Raw genomic sequence first — 13,294 nt, 5'->3', positions numbered from 1 at the left:
CCTCAATTGCGCAGTAGCCAAGTCTGACGCTGCGTCGGAGCCGCTTGATAGCCGTTTCACGTGGCTCGTGAGCCGTGCTGAGCATGCGCGAGGAGCAGTGACTGGACAGGACTGGACTTTCAGTTAATAACCAGGAACAATGCTCAATCGCAAATTACAAACAAGCGTATTTTACTTCGTGCACCCCTTGGACTACGACCCAGTCAAACCTTACGTTGAGGCTCGGCACCGCAGCTTTGCTGGCCATCCCTCTTCACCAGGTGGAAGGGCTCTGAATTTTTTTACTACAACGTTGTTCCGCAGTAGTAAATCAGCAGCTAAACCATTCGCCACAAATGCGAACGAAGTACGAAGAGCCGACAGTTCACAATTTAGTTTGTTCCAGCGTTGCCGCCGAGTGTGTCGTATGCAGACGGGCAAGCGAGCCTGTCACCCTTTTCTGCTCTACACAAATAGAAGGCTGCCCTAGTTTACGGGCTGGAAGATGTTGCTGCTCCACAACACATGAGCGCCCTTTATAACTTCAAAGCCACAATTTGCACAGTGGGCGGTAAAGTATTTTATTTAATCTCAGTCGTCCACAGTCGGATTTTCCGCAATTTTTAGTGATCATCGACTCCTGGCTCGTTTAGGCACCGGTTGTACAGACTAGACATAGAAGAAATTCCCAAAATTTGCTTCTGCAGACCTGTCAGAAGGCTGCCACAAGGACGTGTAGCTTTATTGTTTCCACAAGGAAGCTCATTAAACCTGGAAAGCCTGGAGCTTTCCAGGTTTAAAGGACGGCGTAACATCGTGACAATTTCCTGGCGTCGGTAATTTTAGCGCTACGCACATGCATGTGAAACGCTAATATAATATAAATCCGAACGCACCAGGGGAAGCTTTTCTTAAGTTGGGCCCATTGCTTCCGACACAATGTCATGGAGTGTGCAAAGCCTTAGCCAGACGAAATTGGCTTTCGTTCACGGGTAGCCATTCGTTAAATGGGAGACCTATTCGGAGAAACCCACGCACTCCAACAGAGCCTTCGTTTGGATTATCCGCGATGTTCGGTCCACGGGAGCAGAGGACGGTCTCCCAAGCTTTCTTTCTTACGTGCTCCCTTCACGTGCGCAGCACCCCCATTTCTCCAAGAACCCTAGTTTAACTCCAGAAGCGGACGAGATCGCTCGATGTTATGGCAAATAAACGCTTTAAACAATACGCAAAGAAGAAGCCGGGTTTTCTTTTTACACTTCGTTGCTAAAAAATCCCAATGAAATTTTTAATCTTAAGCCAACAAATGGTATGTCATGGCGACCGCTCAGGAGGTATTACTGTGGGGCTCTTATTTGAAACTGTCATCACCACCGCATGTCACTGAGTACATATCTCCGAGCAAACAACCTGCCACCTATGTTAAAATATTTTTATATGTACAATGGAATTCTTTTTTCGTTTACAACTCATATTTCCTTGAAAGAGTATTTCATTATGTACAGTTTGATATGCTACAAAGCTTGCTGTAGTAATATTTATACAGGCAAATAAATTATTTCTGGAGCCTATGAAAAACACCCATTTCTCGCGGTAACGAAAGAGTTAAAAGGCTTAATTCACAAAACTTTGTTCCAAAAACTTCGTTCTCTGGAAATGGGTACTTTGTAAGTTGCTATGAAAACATTTCTCCCTTAATGTGTTGTAGCTTCTTTTATCATAACATGGGATGCATTCCCGGCTTGGTACAAAGTAAAGGGATGGTTCACTGCACGTTTTTGTCGCCTGATTCGTTGCTGGTGCTCCGCAAGGAACATACTTGTTTCTAATCACACCCCAAGGTGTTTACACAGTGGACGCCGATGATACATTACGAGTTTTGTTTGCCCAATTGCTTCGAAGCAACCCACCACACATTCTCCGGCACCATTTTCTGTTCAGGAGCCCTGAGAGAGCGTCACAAAATAAATGTGCTTGTAATGGCCGGAGGACGTTTTTGTGGATGCGTATTCCCTTCGTACTTGTCGGCTAAGGCCACGTTTTTTTATTAGTGTGGTTCCGTACGTGCTCATGGCTATGTGGTGAACATAAACGCCACTCCAGAATGGAAGGAACGTGAAGGTCCCGTTATAGTTCGCTACGTTCTACTTGAATATCTGTAGTTCATCACCAGAGTGTCGAAATGGTATTTTTTCGGGTTCGGTTCAGGTTTGAGTCCAAGCCTTTCGGGTTCGGTTCGGGGTTTGGTTCCGGAGCACCATTCCGTTCCGGTTCGACCCTTTTCAAACCGGTTCAAACGGGTTCAAATGGGTTCGGAAAAAATAGCTCGAGTGTTTTTTTTTTCTGCTATTTTTTTGTGCTGGGTTTTCGCTTCTTTGCTCCATCTGTATAAAAACAAAGTCATAATGTACGTTTCTTTGTGGAAATCTTTTGGCTTGGCCAACATAAAGAGACCATGCAACACTTTTTCACTTTTTTTAAAAATCTTAAATGCTTTGAACGTAGCCAACCAACACATCCAGTACTTATGTTAGGGGGTCGCCAAGCACCTCAGCCAAAAATTACTGCTGTATGCCCATCAGATAACTTACAAAGGTGCTCCAACTATTTTTTCTCTTCTTCCGGGTCTGGCGTTCTTCGACCGCTGGAATTACGTCATTACAGTGGTGTAGCGGCTGTTTGCCGGCTTTTCCTAAGTTGCAGCAAAGAACGCATTTAAGAAGAAAGTCAGGAATTAGAATCAGAAACGAAGGCATATTCGCTCCGACGAACCAATCTCGAAGCCCCGCTCCGGGCTGGCATTAGCTATAGCTTTCGCAGTGCTTCCAGACGGGAAGGAAGGAGTGAAAGCGTTTATGGGAAGCGTTGCAATGTTACTTTCACCGTACAATCCACTGCAAAATGTTTTCTATGGGATGTCAACGCTTACAACAGTAACTGAAGCCGAATAAAAGCTTCAAAGGGACAATTAAGGCTGCGATTGTGTGTGTATGAGAAGGTATTACTATATGGCCGTAAGTTTATTTTTAATGATTTAGGTTAGTTCATTTTTATAATTTAAGTTAATTTTATACTTGGCTCACAAACCTGCAGTTTCGTACCCTGCAGATGTTTTCTTGACGAAACAAAAAAGAAATTCGGTGACGATTATGATACTCGCTAATGCGAAATTTGAGTGCAGCGCGAACTGCAGTCTCCTCGGCGACGGTGCATAGCTGCACGTCTCTGGAAGTGATCACGTCATCAGCGAACGCATGACGGCGCGGGCTATAGTCTGCCGTTATCTCGTAGCGCGTGGCCGCCAGGGAGCATGTCTCGCGCAGTTTCGGCATTCCGTCCTCCCCTCACACTTTCACCATGATGTCATCCTCCGCTTTCCTGCTTTCAGGACACGACTGGACTGGCCGAGCAGCTATTTGATTGCCGGGCCCCAGGTCAGACGATGGTCAATAGTAAGTCCCAGATATCTGACCTGGGTCTTCCACCGGAGCTGTGAGCCGTGTACTTCCAATGGGGGAATTCGATACCGTGCTCTGGGGTTGGGGTGGAATATCATAGCTTCTGACTTGGTATTAGAAAGCCGCAGTCCGATTGCCGTGATATACCCCGAAATCGCAACCAGCGCTCTTTGCAGAGATTTCCTGATTTGGCTGCTCTGACGCTTCGGTCCCCGGGTCCACAGTGCAACATCGTCAGCGCAAACGGAAATGCATACGCTGTGTTCTAGGTCTGTTGGAATGCTGTCAGGTAGGCCCGACAGCGCGAGGTTGAACAGCAGCGGACTAAGCACTGCACCTTGGGGCACTCCGGCACTCACACCTCTTGGACTGCTGAGGACGTTGCCCACACGAACTTTGAGCTGGCGACCAGACAAGAAAGCCTGTATGTAGTTCCGCAATCTTCCAATGACATGAATGCGGTCCAGCGCAGCCTCAATGGTTGAGTGTGGCAGGCGGTCAAAGGCAGACTCAATATCCACCAAAACAAGAAATGCCACTTCGTCCATATGTTGGGCCTCTTCCAGTGCGGATACAACATCAGCGATGCTGTCGGCAGTGCAGTGGAGTTGACGAAATCCGGTCTGCTGTTCGGCAATAGCTCCAAGGGCTCGGACGATCCACTGTAGGCGAGATAGAATGATCATCTCAAAGAGCTTACCCGCAGCCGAAGTTAAGGACACAGGTCTATACGAGCTGGCTGCGGTTGGTGGTTTTTCACGCTTCAGGAGTGGGACAACAAGGGCAAGAAGCCAGAGAATTGGCAGTACCCCCGAGTGCCAGACGATATTAAAGGCGCTTAGAAGGCGTTCTTGCTCCGGGCTGTCCAAGTTCCGCATCATTTGGTAGGTGAGCATTCATCTGCAATGGCTACCTGCTCACGTAGGCATCAAGGGAAATGAGGAGGCTGATCGTCTGGAAAAAGAAGCGCATCATCCATCCACTTCGATGAGTGAGGCAATCAGGCCCCTGGACGTCGCGCGGTACCTTATCCGAGGGGACCTCCAAGCCATGCATCCTGACCCTCGAGTTGCATCCGGCAAGCCACCGCACGCGCTTTCTTCGAGGGGACTGACCCGAGCTGACCGTTCTCTCCTTCTTCGTCTGCGAATCGGCTGTCACCGCTGCGCGGAAAGAAGTCACAGGCTTGGCATCTCCAGTTCACCCGCCTGCCCACACTGTCCTGCAATAGAGACACTCGTGCATGCACTGTGCGAGTGTCCACAACATTCGCAGGCTCGATCAGCGCTGAGAGCGTCGTATGCGAGACTGGGACTGCCTTCATGCACCTCATCAAACCTGTTGTTCCCGGATTGTTATAAATCAAATCGCGATAAAGCGTTCCGAGCCCTGCTGGACTTTTTAAAAGACACGGGACTCTCGGACCGGCTATGATGCCGTCAGTACTGTCCATGCTGCGCGGCTTGTGAACCGTTGTCTTATTCTCCTTTTCTACCTTTTTATGTCCACCCTCTTTCCTTTCTATCCCCCTCCTAGACTCAGTCTTGATTGAGGTGCCCTCAACCCGAGAGGCAGTTATCGGCTGAGTCAACTTTCGTTTCTCTTCTAATAAAGCAATTCTCTCTCTCTCCGCTTTCCTGCTCCTATATTTTTGGCGTCCTCTTCTTTCTCTCTTTTACAATGAGGGCGCCGCTGAGGGAGTACGCGAAACCAAATAAGCAGGCGATTAAAAGCTGCGCTTTACAACATGGCTCTACGTAGCTGCCGCCATGTCTCCTTGCGCTCCACCCCCCTCGCCGACCAGTGACGGGCCGTACCTCGTCTCCAAATAATGCATCCTCGCCTCAGCCTTCTAAAAGTCAAGCATGAATCCTACTGACCACTCGTCAGAACCCCGGTGCCTCTGACGCCCGCCCCTGTCTGCCCTTTTGTTGCATCCTCACATGAATCTTCTGGCAATGGGCAGCCTCTCTGCAGGACGCCATTGCCCCGTCGACCCATCCGTCCCCCATCGTTTCTTGATACCCTCCAGTGTCACCGTTGAGTGGCTTTGGACCCCCCCCCCACCCACTCACCCCTGGCCGGCTCGTGACGGGCTGTCCCTCGCCTCCAAACCCCACATCTTCGCCGGAATTTTCTGGCTGGCCGGCAGGGAAGCAGACCAGTAGTTTTCTGGCAAGTGGGCAGCCTTTTTTTGGGGCCATCAAGTCTCTACGCAAGCACACACGCACAGGCACGTATTTTCGCACGAGGCAAAAAAATTTGCATTGCGAAAAAATTGCTTGGTCTGCTACGCTTTTCATGCACAACAGTTTCAATGGCGTTTTAGCTTTAAAACAAGATCATTACTAGAAATTCAAAACTGTCCCGCATCGGCGTCAGCCACCACTGTAGGCGTGGCCGGTAACGTTCAAAGGGATGCATTCTCCCCCCCTTCCACGCGCTAAGAGACCGTCTAGAAAGACGGAGAGGCTCACTCAATGACTGAATTCACGGCGATAACCGCTTGCTAATGACGCTTCAGTGACAAGTGGCAGCGATTGGTTTCTAGGAAAGGCATAGGCTTAGTGAAGTCCCAAGCGGCGGGAATAGTCGCCCGTAGGCAGAGAGAGAGAGAGAGAAAGTGAGAATGAACTTTAATTAAATCGTGGAAAAGTATCAGACAGGCCTCCTCATTCAAGGATGCCTTCAGCTCGGGCCGAATCGACAGCCCTTTCGATCAGGCGCAGCTGATCTTCGAGGCCTGAACTGACCAATGCTTTCCAAGGCTCCATGGAAAGTTGCAGCTTGGGGGGGGGGGGGGGAGGGGTGGAGGGGGGGGAGGGGGGGGAGGGGGGGTGTCTAGGGTAGATTTATTGCATCGGCCCATTCGCCCATTAGGTGTCTCAGGGTCCCAGGCTCTCCACAGAAACTGAAAAGTGGAGAGAATCGTGTCCGGTCGGAGATGGGTAGCCTTGTGGGGAGTGGGGAGGTGTTACCTGCAGTGCACGGAATAATATTTCCTGGTTCATCGGTAGCGATTTATGCGGAGAATACATTCTACGGGAGCCTATAGTGCTGTGTAATTTCTTAGTATGTGCCTAGAAAATGCATGCGCTCGGGATCGGCGGGACTAATCTCGAGCCACGAGGTTGGCGATCTTGTTTCCTGGTATGCCGCTATGAGCTGGGGCCCATACAATCATGAGTGATGTCGGTGATGGTCTCTAATTGATTATTCGAATTGTAATATGTAATAGACCACTGGCAAAGTTGCGGCACGCCTGCTTAAAGTCTGTTATGATGACTTTGGTGCCGATTTGGTTAAGCGCACGGGCTATCGCTGCTTACTCGGGTTGGAGGTGGCTGTGTCCTGGGTTTGAGATTTTGCACCTGTCGAAGGCTCCAGAACTGTAGCACAAAGGAAGAGAAGGTATTGAAGAATACTAGCGGATGTCCTTCTCATGAAACCAGTTAATTGCTTATTTTTTGTCTGTCTGGTTGCTTCCTACAGCCTTACCTCATATATATACTTGTTTTGAAAACGCTTGAATGAATATAAAATATGGATTAGGCAGTTCGAGATGGGGAAAAGCAAAAACGCCCCTGTGTACGAGATTTCGGCGCTCGTAAGAATCCTCAGGAGGTCAAAATTAATCCGGATAAAGCGCGCCTCATCGCCTGTGTAGCGTTGGTGCGTTAAACATAACAATAAATAAATAAATAAATAAATAAATAAATAAATAAATAAATAAATAAATAAATAAATAAATAAATAAATAAATAAATATGAAAGTTCTTTTATAATTGCAAGCGTGTACCTTATTAAAAACAAGATATGAGTGAAAATTACACTATAATCACAATCAAAATTCAGTTCGAGATGTCAATCTTATGCTAAAAACAACGTAACAGCGCAAAACGCACATAAAGAAACACATTTTATATAATTAAAGTGGTAGTAACATAACTTTTTGGCTATTTCCTGCTCAACTTAATTTTCTGATTGGTCGAGAGGGAGACCGCCGCAAAATTTACAAATACGAAGTACGCCAATACATCGTGGTTGCTACGACCCTGTAATCCACATTAACAGACCCGCTAATTTCTCTAATCCAAATTACTCGACACACCAATCCTACTAATTCACATTAGCTCATCCACTCATCGCACTTATCCCTCAGTCTACCCGATAATCCGCATTAGTCTACTTTTTTCTAAGCTCCCCTTAATTTTATATTTGAGAAAATTCAAGATGACATAAAAATTCTGCCGTATCTACTGTAAAAGTGCAAATCAGAAGGCCCTAAAAGTTTTTTTTCAACTCTCATGCTGTCTTAGAGCAGAAGAGACACAACAGCACTGCACAAGAAAAAGGGCCGATGATGTGGAGGACTGGGAGTGTTTGTGTCTCACTGCTGTTTTTATAGAACCGCCAATTGAAAGTAGAATAAGTGAAAGATATATATTTATTGTTTGTGGTGTCCCTGAGGGCCTTCATAAGGGGGCGGGCATGCATTCAAATTAACAACACATCGAATATCTTGAGACACAAGGTAGGGTGCCATAATCGAAAACTACAAAACAGTTTCAAGCCCCGGAACTGGTTCGTTCCGGTTCGGGTTCAGTTGCAAAACGGCGGGAAAAATACGGTTCCGGTTGAGCTCCGCTTCCGGACGAAAATTCATATTCGGTTCCACTTTTAGGTATGGTTCCGGTTCAGGTTCGCACCCTGTTCATGACATATCGACGACAGCAGTAAGTCTGGTTGCGAACCCTCTGCGCGCACTTCAAGAACCAGTCTCGCCAAGTGGATTAGTTTGAAATTCCCACGTAATCCTGACGACTGTTAACCGAATACGTGTGATGCGTACCGTACACAGAATAAAAATTAATATCACTTGTAAAGACGGAAATACATGACTAACTAAAAAAAATGCTGCAACATGACCGCAATGCTATACACAAAGACAACACCTGTTATTGTGATACAGTGCGAAATTGCAGTACTATATTCTTTTAGAGTACTAAACATTTTGCCGCAATCCACGCATGAAACAAGTCTGGAAACACTCGCTCCATTTTTGGTAAGAACGCCATGGTTAGGCCTTTCTTCCTTACGAAGCAATAGGCGGTGGTAGGGCCCGGCAATACGTCTCTCCGTGATTAATCCCGACAAGCCCCCCGAGACGTCGCGACTTTCCTCCACAGGAAGGAGATTGCTTTCTTCCCTGTAGCAGCTGGATTGCCACGCTGGAGCCATGATTACGGCAGCCATGTTTGCCTTGAGTGTTCCTTGTATACCAGCTTTGGAAGCACACAGGGAAAAGGCTGCTGTTTGCCTTACTTACACAAGACACGGAGGAGCTGAATTCTGCAACGCAGTTAGTCACAGCGAACGAGGTAAAAGCCCCTTTCCGGTGCTACGTATCAGCGGAGTTCGGGAGCTTTTCGGTGCTGAGTACGCCGCTTCGGTCGACACATTTATTCTGAAGCCAACAGTTCCGCCTGCGAAACTGGCACGTTAAAATCTAGAGGCGCCATAGTGGGCAGTCAGTGACTCACTGACCATTTCGGTAACAACAACAACAAAAAAACTGAACAGTGCTGATGTAGAGCTTGCGCAAACTTTACTGCAGGTGTGCAAAAATTATCAGAAACACCACACGCAGGTTTTCGATTGCCTTCCGTGCTCAATTATATAAGCACAGCCCTTCGTTCCGGCATTTCTACCCATGGTTACGTTCGTGGTGCCGCCTGGTGCAGTGGCTCAGTGGGTAAGGCGTTGCTCTGACAGACATGACGTTGAGGGTTCCATGTACAGAAACAAACCTACATTTTTTTCCCATTTAGCCTGCCTATTAAAATGCAAATCCGCTACGACCTTCATTTTAATTTTTCTCTGGCAGGGCATTTCCCGCAATTCTGTGTTTCTATTAGTATGTAACGGTGGAATATTTGTGATAAAATGGCCCATTATCTTATTGGGCGAAAACCTGTGAGGTGTGCACCATCACGGTGTTGGGTTTTAAAAGCAACAACACCGCAGGGTTTCGATAGATATCCTGTCCAAAAATGTATATCTTGTGCTGCCACATAGGACTGCACGACACAGACGTCCCAGATCTTTCCGCAACGTGTCTGTTGCAAAACAATTGATACCACTCTTTAAGCAAGCCGCATAGCAGTTGCAGTGTCCCTGTAGTGTTGTTGCGTCTGCACCGAAAAGTTAATTAATCAAACCCCGACCGGAGATCTGTTTTTCCTCTTCAGCTGCCCAGAGATTACACCGAACCCACGTCAACATAATAATAGCTGATCATATACATTGTAAGCATTATAAACACTCCTTTTTTCTCTCTTAGCTTGTTTCACCTCATGGTTTATTCATAGGTAAAGTCAAACATGGTCTCGAGCAATAATGTTGAAACGAGAAACATGGTATAAAATGAATGTCTGAAACAGACCTATAAAAAAAACAGTAAGGAAACATCAAGCAGATCGGGAAACAACAGATAAACGCTTGGTGAACCGCCGCAGAAAAAAACGCACCGTGGCAAAAATACTTGAAATAACGAAAATTCTCAGCCGGGATATCCTTTGTTCCTCCCGGGAATCTGCATTCATATTTAAAGAGGATGGTCTTCCAAGAGGCACAAAGGCAACAAAATGGTGGTAGATGCAGCTGATTCCTTCGAGTTTTGACCGTGGTGGCCTGTTCTTACGAAGGCTGTAAGCAGCAAAAAGGCAAACATACTTTTGTTTTGACACTTATTTCAGGTAGCAACAAAATTACTCCATTTTTAATAGCGGAGAAGACAGTTGAGGCGAACAACAAGTAATTGAAAGTTCTTTTGTAGAACATGGCCCGCGTACGTGGGCGCGCTCGCTTTGTACCGCTGCGTTAACGTTTGTGCTATCAGCTCGTTTATTCATGCGCAGTTCCAAGCAATGCTTTCAACAGTGAAAAGAAAGCGAATAAGGCAGAAACGAGCTAGTGTAGCATAAGTGCATACAAAGGCACCTCGGCAAAACCCGACCTAGAGTTGTTGAAGCTTGAGCACGTCAACAGTCTATACTAGGAACTAGGAACTATGGTCGGGTAAGAGGTTATACGACCCAAGATTTTTATCAAGAAAGCAGGCGTTCATACAGTCCGTCTTTATGCGAAAGCATGATGGAGTCGTTGAGCAGAAAAGCCACTGCCTGCCATTTGTAGGGCGAACCAGCTGCTAATATGGCCGACAGTGCAAGGAGAATAGAAGTAAAATATGTGAGCTGAAAATAAATCTCGGATGTATAGGCACAGTATGGTATGAGAATCGTACTCAGGCCCTTTGGAATGCGGGGAAGGCAAGAATTTCCATGGGTATTGATCTCAGCACCTTTGGGAAGCGAGGGCAGCCAGCCTATCCAACTCGACTTCAGCTTTACGGCTCTAGGTCACTTCAGGTGGATCTATAGTGATGGCGTTCGGAGCTTCTGCTTTTACCGGTACCCTCCGCTCTCCGAACAGTGAGTTTGTCGCTGCTTCGTACGTGATTAGGCTGGGCGTTAAGGTAAGACCATGTTAGGACTTTATAATGACTGACGACATATACTTTCGCGCGAATAGCTCTGCGAGAACAACTGCTCTTTGAAGTTCACCACCATTGCGTCATTCCCATTTGGCATGGACGTCAACATACCCATCCTCACATGTCTAACGTAACCACGCAGTGGGGTTGACCAGGGATGATGCTGGCAGGCACCCGAAGCTGTCGACCGATTCACCAGTTCCTGTGCTGGCTGTGGTGTCACCGATAGCCACTCGAAAGAGCCCTCTGCGGCGTTCGGTCGGGCGCTACAGCTTTCGCATTCTTAATTGATCATAAGTAGTGGTTAGGTGCTCTTGAACATTTTTATAAATCAGGCGGTCTGTAGTAACATCCCTTGTCCAAATTCGTTATGGCTTGGTTCATTTTGTACGCATTTATCTCGTATTTAATTTTTTGTATGCGAGCTACACCTTCATGACTTAATAGGCGGGTACTAGTTTACGTACCGAGCTTTGTTTAAAGAAACGACCAACAATCATCATCATTATAAGGGGAGCCATATCCTGTAAATATCAAGTAAATATTTTCTATTTGTCGCGCAGAAATACTCAACACCCAAAGCGTTGACATATTGTTGGGCGAAAGGAGCAGCGAGAAAAACATTGACCGACACGGAAGCAATCTTTTCCACCAACCATACCGAAGGATATGCGGAGGGCAGAAACAAGTTAGTGGGAAGTGTGAATTACTTATAGTTAAGCTGCCAGTCTATCACACGAAAGCGAAAATGTAGGTTTTCCCGCAGAGAACCTCCTGACGGAACATATTCATCCTTGTTAGTAAACGCCTGCCCGGTTGTCACTTACCAGGAAAACTTTAGGAGGAAATTGAACACGCCTCTGCTCTTACCTCCGTCCGGCACCCGCATACAAAACTAGGGCTATTGGAAGGGAGCCCGAAACTGGGTGTAACAGAACCACGTTCGATCGCCCCAATTCTGCTAACGCCGTATCGGGAAGTGTTACGATGTACTACTGAAAGTACCAGTGAGTCCAATACACCAAAGTATTGCCAAAAAACGCCGAAACTGCAAGCGAACTGAAACCCTGGAACTGAAGTCACCAAATGGGAAAAAACTTGTCGAGTAGAGATAGAACACGATTTAGCCACGGCACGTGTCGTTCAATGTCAAAACGGACGTTCTTCGGGAACCGAACACGAGGAAAAGCACAACGACGAGTCTTTTCCCCTGCTTCCAGGGACAAGGGGGCACGAACATTTGGAATGCGAAAGTTTCAAGGTGACGCTACAGCCACGTGTGTGTGGAGGCGGCTGCCGATCACGTGAACGCCTTTGGTAGGGGCAGGACGCACAGCGTTTAGATTGAAGAACTAGCGGGAGAAGAGGATACAACAAAATGCGACATTGCACCCCACAAAGATTCTTGCCATCTCCTTAGTTAGGTAAACAAAAAACGTTGCAACCTGGCTTTAAAGGAGCCATGAAGACAAAATACAAGCTGGGTTTATTAGAAAGACTGCTTAGTCTCGATAACAATGAAACCAATATCACCGCAATCTTCGAACAAATAACGGATATATGAAAGAAAACATGTGAAGTAGTCGCGAGCCCCCAGCCAATTTCCCGCAACTTTTCTATGACGTCACGGAACCTTGTTTGTGCGATTGGCGGCCACCTAACTAACCTCTCGCGACGACACATGACTGGACGTCTGTAATGGGGCATCTAGTTCCATTTGACCGAATCACTTGAATGCTAACGTGCAGTTAATGCACTGAAAATTATGTTTTATTGATGGCCCGTATGACGTCATTCTTGCTCTTCACACGTTACTGTGGCATAAAATTTGAAAATTTTTAAATACTTCTTGCTTTGTTTTCGTTAAAAAAACATCGTTTGCGGCTGTAATGGAGCTGAGTGAGATACTGAAGCGTAGTTTTTTCAAATTAAACCAAGTGGTATTTTCTCTTCATGGCTCCTTTAAGAACTATTTACCAAGCCATTTCCTCGTTGTTTAGCGTTTAGGGAACGGTGTAATGTACAGTGGTGCAAATATGTATTGATTTGTATTTTCCTCTATTCTTGGAGATATACGTCGCCAGTGAGCACGGTATACTTAATCGAGCTTCGCGTAAAGCTGTAATTCGGCCCAGTGCTTATATTTTTCCAGAACTTTCGTAAAGATTATTCTGTGTCAGTTTCAGACTCTCGCTCTCTTTGCTGTTACTTCCCAAAGCTGTGCTCCAAAACCAACCCCTTGCGTCACGAATTACCAGTGGAAGATTCGCTATTTTTTCATATGCACCCGCAAATGGAACCT

Source organism: Haemaphysalis longicornis, unplaced genomic scaffold (genome assembly GCF_048455015.1).
Source record: "Haemaphysalis longicornis isolate Haplotype H1 unplaced genomic scaffold, Haemaphysalis longicornis Haplotype H1 scaffold_7, whole genome shotgun sequence".
Taxonomy (NCBI): Eukaryota; Metazoa; Arthropoda; class Arachnida; order Ixodida; family Ixodidae; genus Haemaphysalis; species Haemaphysalis longicornis.
Note: the sequence above shows the minus strand (reverse complement) of the source record.